Genomic DNA, 6,551 nt, shown 5'->3' with positions numbered 1-6,551 from the left:
TCCGCATGACCAGGCAGTAAAGCAGTGGATAGAGGATCAGCCTGGGATGCTTAGGACCCAGGTTCAAGACCCTGAGGTCACTGGCTTGAGTGGAGGGTCGCCAACTTGAGCATGGGTTCATAGACATGACCCCATGGTCGCTGGCTTGAGCCTAAGGTCACTTGGCTTAAGTAAGGGGTCACTGGCTTGGCTGGTGCCCCCCAGTCAAGGCACTTTTAAGAAAGCAATCAATGAACAACTAAGGTACTGCAACTATGAGTTGATGCTTCTCATCTCTCTTCCTTCCTGTCTGTCCATATCTGTCTCTCTTCTCTCTCTCTCTCTCGCTTGCTCTCTCTCCAGCTAGAAACATAAAATATAATAAAATAAAAATGTTACTTCTAGATCAAGCTTTCTGGCTTACTCTAGAAAGGAGGGGTGGCCCCGGAGTGCCAGGAGATGCCAGAAAGCTGGAATGCAGGGTTCTCTGTGCTGCCCTCACGCAGGGGTCGTCAAACTTTTTATAAAAACCACCCACTTTTGCAGTGCTGGTAGACCTGGTCCCTACCGCCCATGGCGGGTATCCCCCACTACCACCACCACGCCAAGGGGTGGGAATCCAACAGCCACACTGCAGGAACAGTTATGTTAATACTTCAAGCAGCCAAGGTCTCCCAAAGAAAACATTCATTTATTTTCTCACCCAACATTTAAAATACAAGCCTTCCAAAGTTGTACTATTCACCTGGCCCACAGAGCACCATTTCCTTCAAGACAGGTTTGATACTTTCAACCTCTGAATTCTAATACACTGTTAGACATGATCTTCAAACACAAAATTGTTAATCTGCTTTCTCTATAGTTGTGCTGGAAATAGTATTCTTTGTCTTTTGGGTGTTGATGTTGAATATGTCCTTTTAGCATATTAAAATGGCTGTTCCTAACGACACTATCCCTTGTCAGAATGCCTGTGCGGGATCTGCGTGGAAATCCTGATTGAGCCCACAGCACTGCCTTGTGATCACATGCTCTGTAATGCATGATTCTGATCAACTGTAGTAAGGCAAATTGATGCTGTCTCTTCTGTCACTGCCGGTCTCTTTGTGGCCCTGGTACCATACCTGAAGAAATTCTCTCATCAGTAAGGAACTTTGAACCCTGGCCAGTTGTGCAGTGGACAGAGCATCATCCAGGAGTGCCAAGGATCAAACCCCAGTTTGATCCTGGGGTTGCCTGCTCGAGCCTGAAGTCACCAGTTAGAACCCTGGTCATGGCATATATGAGTACAATCAATGGGTACACAACTAAATATAACAATGAGTTGATGCTTATCTCTCTCTCCCTCCCCTCTTCCTCTCTCTCTCAAAAAAAAGATTAATAAATAAAAAAGGAACTCTGGGAGATAACTCAAAAACACTATCCAAAGAAATGCAAGTTTAGAGCCTCTGGGGAAGAACCAGAAGAAGTCGTTGATGACTATCAGCCAGTTTGTCAAAACCGGGAATTGAGAAGAGAATATGAAGAGGAGATAAGCAGGGTAGAGGCAGAGCAGTGAGCCAATGAGGAAGAAGAAAACCAGGCCAGTGAAGAACACAAACAGAAGTTATTGGCAAAGAAGGAAGAAGAAGAAAGGGAAAAAAGGCAGGCAGAAGAAAGAGAAAAGGAACCTGACCAGTGGTGGTATAGTGGATAGAGCAGGGGTCCCCAACCTTTTTACACAGGGGGCCAGTTCACTGTCCTTCAGACTGATGGAGGGCCGGACTATAAAAAAAAAAACTATGAACAAATCCCTATGCACACTGCACATATCTTATTTTAAAGTAAAAAAACAAAACGGGAACAAATACAATATTTAAAATAAAGAACAAGTAAATTTAAATCAACAAACTGACCAGTATTTCAATGGGAACTAAAAATAAGACAGCCCCCGTCTTTTGGGGGTAAAATTAATATAAGACAGGGTCTTATAATAGGGGAAACATGGTGTGTAGTAATGTGGGGGGAGACTTTTGAGCAAAGGGAGGTTATAAGGGCCATGATGTTGTTGTACATTTGGGGGAGTACGGGGGCTGTTGTACTGTGTAGTAATGGTTATAGTGCTTTGTCTTTCTTCCTACTTCTATTATTTCACACTGCTTCCGGTGATGTGGGGCAGCGCAGCTGCAGACCGGATGTGCGTCATATGACGCGCTTCCGGAGCCATGATGCGTGTGTCCCGCGTCACTGGAAGTAGTACTGTACGTGAGTGAGGCCGCCACATACAGTACTCCAGGAGCACAGGATGCATCCACTGACCACCAATGAAAGAGGTGCCCTTTCTGGAAGTGCAGTGGGGGCTGGATAAACGGCCTCAGGGGGCCGCATGCAGCCCGCGGGCCATAGTTTGGGGACCCCTGGGATAGAGCATCGACCTGGGATGCTGAGGTCCCAGGTTTAAAACCCTGAGGTTGCTGGCTTGCGCACGGGCTCATCCAGTTTGACAGTGGGATCATCAACATGATTCTGTGGTCACTGGCTTGAGCCCAAAGGTCACTGGCTTGAAGCCCAAGGTCACTGGCTCAGCTGGAGCCCCCTGGTCAAGGAATGTATGAAATGCAATTAATGAGCAACTAAAGTGCCACAACTACAATTTGATGCTTCTCATCTCTCTCCCTTCCTGTTTCTCTTTTCTCTCTTCTTGCAAAAAGAAAAAGAGCAATAGAAGAACGCTAAAAAGTGATGCGGAGTGCTCGCTTCGGCAGCACATATACTAAAATTGGAACGATACAGAGAAGATTAGCATGGCCCCTGCGCAAGGATGACACGCAAATTCGTGAAGCGTTCCATATTTTTAAACTGGAAAGCCACATGCAAAAGAATGAAACTGGACTACAGTCTCTCCCCCTGTACAAAAATTAACTCAAAATGGATCAAAGATCTAAACATAAGACCTGAAACAATTAAGTACATAGAAGAAGACATAGGTACTCAATTCATGGACCTGGGTTTTAAAGAGCATTTTATGAATTTGACTCCAATGGCAAGAGAAGTGAAGGCAAAAATTAATGAATGGGACTACATCAGACTAAGAAGTTTTTGCTCAGCAAGAGAAACTGATAACAAAATAAACAGAAAGCCAACTAAATGGGAAATGATATTTTCAAACAACAGCTCAGATAAGGGCCTAATATCCAAAATATACAAAGAACTCATAAAACTCAACAACAAACAAACAAACAATCCAATAAAAAAATGGGAAGAGGATATGAATAGACACTTCTCCCAGGAAGAAATGCAAATGGCCAACAGATATATGAAAAGATGCTCATCTTCTTTAGCTATTAGAGAAATGCAAATCAAAACGGCAATGAGATACCACCTCACACCTGTTAGATTAGCTGTTATTAGCAAGTCAGGTAATAGCAAATGTTGGAGAGGCTGTGGAGAAAAAGGAACCCTCATACACTGTTGGTGGGAATGTAAAGTAGTACAACCATTATGGAAGAAAGTATGGTGGTTCCTCAAAAAACTGAAAATAGAACTACCTTATGACCCAGCAATCCCTCTACTGGGTATATATCCCCAAAACTCAGAAACATTGATACGTAAAGACACATGCAGCCCCATGTTTATTGCAGCATTGTTCACAGTGGCCAGGACATGGAAACAACCAAAAAGCCCATCAATAGATGACTGGATAAAGAAGATGTGGCACATATACACTATGGAATACTACTCAGCCATAAGAAATGATGACATCGGAACATTTACAGCAAAATGGTGGGATCTTGATAACATGATACGAAGCGAAATAAGTAAATCAGAAAAAAACAGGAACTGTATTATTCCATACGTAGGTGGGACATAATAGTGAAACTAAGAGACATTGATAAGAGTGTGGTGGTTACGGGGGGGAGGGGGGAATGGGAGAGGGATAGGGGGTGGGGAGGGGCACAAAGAAAACAAGATAGAAGGTGACAGAGGACAATCTGACTTTGGGTGGTGGGTATGCAACATAATTGAACGACAAGATAATCTGGATTTGTTATCTTTGAATATATGTATCCTGATTTATTGATGTCACCCCATTAAAAAAATAAAATTATAATAAAAAAAAAAGTGATGTGGAACTGGCAAGAAAGCTAAGCATTACTATTAACAGTTTCTGTAGGGAAAGTCTTAGCTTCTGTGAATTCCAGAAAATCTGATCCAGTCGCAATCAAGTTGCAAACGAAAAGTAAACACAGACAAACAAACACTGGAGTTATTTAGAAGTATTTGTCCTCAAATTGAGGAAAACATGCCAACACTTTCTCCGCAAATATGCCTTGAAATTCAAGAACAAGATGCAAAGTCTTCATAGTCACCTGTGCTTCAGCTATGCGCCAATGGTACCGAATGGTGCCTTGAAGGAAAAGTCAAATGAGACCAGCCAATCATGATAAAGAATTATGTGTCATAAACCAGGAGGGACCAGAGTGCCCTCCTCTAGAGAAGTTGCAGTTAAGCTTGTGGCAAAACAGAGAGCAGGCAAACTACAGCAGATATAACACAGATAATCGGATATAACACAGTTGAGAGAGAAAGTGAAGAATCTCACCTACTGATCAGTAAAAAAGCTATTTCCAGAAGAAAAACTCAGGAGTCTTCGTGCTCACTTTGGCAGCAAATACACTAAAATCGGAACGATACAGAGACGATTAGCATGGCCTTTGTGCAAGCATGACACACAAACTCGTGAAGTGTTCAATACAATAATAATAATCAGGAGTCTTTGTTTTTGGCCAAAAGAAGGAAAATGTTCCCCAAATCTTCCTTAGGCCAAGAGGAAACAAATCAATTTTACCCCAAAATGTTAGATTTGGAACATTTACTTTTTGAGAGACATAAAGAAGAACAGGACAGCCCTGTCCGAGTTGCTCAATTGGTTAGAGCAAGGGTAGTCAACCTTTTTATACCTACCACCCACTTTTGTATCTCTGTTAGTAGTAACAATTTCTAACCACCCACCAGTTCCACAGTAATGGTGATTTATAAAGTAGGGAAGTAACTTTACTTTATAAAATTTATAAATCAGAGTTGCAGCAAGTTAAAGCATATAATAATAATTACTTACCAAGTACCTTATGTTGAATTTTCGCTAAGTCTAGCAGAATAAATCTTTATAAAACAACTTACTATAGTTAAATCTATCTTTTTATTTATACTTTGGTTGCTCCGCTACCGCCCACCATGAAAGCTGGAACGCCCACTGGTGGGTGGTAGGGACCAGGTTGACTACCACTGGGTTAGAGCATCATCCACACACACCAAGTCTGTAGGTGCGATCCCTGGTCACGGCATGCACAAGAATCAATCAACGAATGCATAAACAAGTGGAACAATGAATCGATGTATCTCTCTATCTCTTGCCAAAAAAATAATAATAATCAATAAAATAAACTTACAAAATGAAATAAAGAAAGAATAAGACAGGTTGTTAGCATTACAGATTCAAAAAGAGGTGGATAAATAACAAATGAAACCCGACTGGCGATGGCATAGTGGATAGAACATTGACCTGGGATGCTGAGGACCCAGGTTCAAAACCCCAAGGTCACCAGCTTGAGCATGGACTTATTTGGCTTTAGTGCAGGCTCACTAGCTTGAGTGTGGGGTCTCCAGCTTAAGCATGGGACTATGGTCCCAAGGTCACTGGCTTGATGCTCAGTCACTGGCTTGAGCAAGGGGTCACTGGCTTGGCTTGAGCCGCCGGGTCAAGGCATGTATGAAGAGCAACTACAATTTGATACTTCTCATCTCTCTCTCTTCCTGTTTGTCCGTCCATCTGTCTGTCTGTCTCCCTCACGTACACACAAAAAGAAGCCAAATTGGCAAAGAGGATCCCCAGATGAGTATCAGTTACATGCTATGCCTAGAAAAATTGCTAAATGGACAGAGGAATAATTCCAAAACATAGGAACTTAAAAGGACAAGCTGGTTTAGAGCATTCAAACCCCCGAGAGGCCCCAAAACTGGAAATTGGCTACCTTCTTTTCAGATCCAGTCTAAACATTCAGTTCATGTTAATGGAAGAAAGATGTCAAATTCTGCTAGGGATCGTTATAATGTATCTAAAAGTGTTCATTCCCTACAGCCTATATGTCACAGAAAAGTATTTCTCAGGTGTTTGGGAGATACACAAAGTAAAGCATGGGTAAAAGGGATGTTTTAGGTTCTAGGAAAGCTGAATTGTGATGCATTCTCTTTATCATAGAATCTTTATACATTTTTTATTCTGCTCTGTGGGCACACTCAGGGGCTGTAATGGAAGGACTGTGCAAGTACAGGAGAGGAATGTGCAAATAGGCTTCTGCCAACGTCAGTGAAAAGCAAGAGTCCCAATCCTTTATTAATAACTGTGATGTGCTAAGTGTGACAATCCCTATTGATAATAGATATAAAAATGCTGGGCCAACTCCCAAGAAATCATCAGCTGCCATTCTCTTTCCAAAACAATGCATGTTTTATGGCCTTTGTTCACCTTTTTGTCCTGTCAAAGCAAGATTACATTATACCAAGTAGTTAAGGAATCAGGTTTAAAATCTAAGTTC

General features: G+C 42.1%; 2 non-coding genes and 1 pseudogene across 2 annotated transcripts; all 3 read left to right on the top strand.

Annotated features, from left to right (window-relative positions):
* The first annotated feature begins 909 nt into the window (after window positions 1-909).
* LOC136314066 (E3 ubiquitin-protein ligase RNF168-like) lies at window positions 910-6,147 on the top strand (annotated as a pseudogene).
* Window positions 2,705-2,811, top strand: LOC136314786 (U6 spliceosomal RNA). The gene has a single exon (XR_010727368.1). It is a non-coding gene; the product is annotated as a U6 spliceosomal RNA (small nuclear RNA).
* Window positions 4,609-4,715, top strand: LOC136314813 (U6 spliceosomal RNA). The gene has a single exon (XR_010727394.1). It is a non-coding gene; the product is annotated as a U6 spliceosomal RNA (small nuclear RNA).
* Window positions 6,148-6,551: the final 404 nt, after the last annotated feature.

Source organism: Saccopteryx bilineata, chromosome 10 (genome assembly GCF_036850765.1).
Source record: "Saccopteryx bilineata isolate mSacBil1 chromosome 10, mSacBil1_pri_phased_curated, whole genome shotgun sequence".
NCBI lineage: Eukaryota > Metazoa > Chordata > Mammalia > Chiroptera > Emballonuridae > Saccopteryx > Saccopteryx bilineata.
This window is presented reverse-complemented; position numbering and strand designations above follow the sequence as displayed.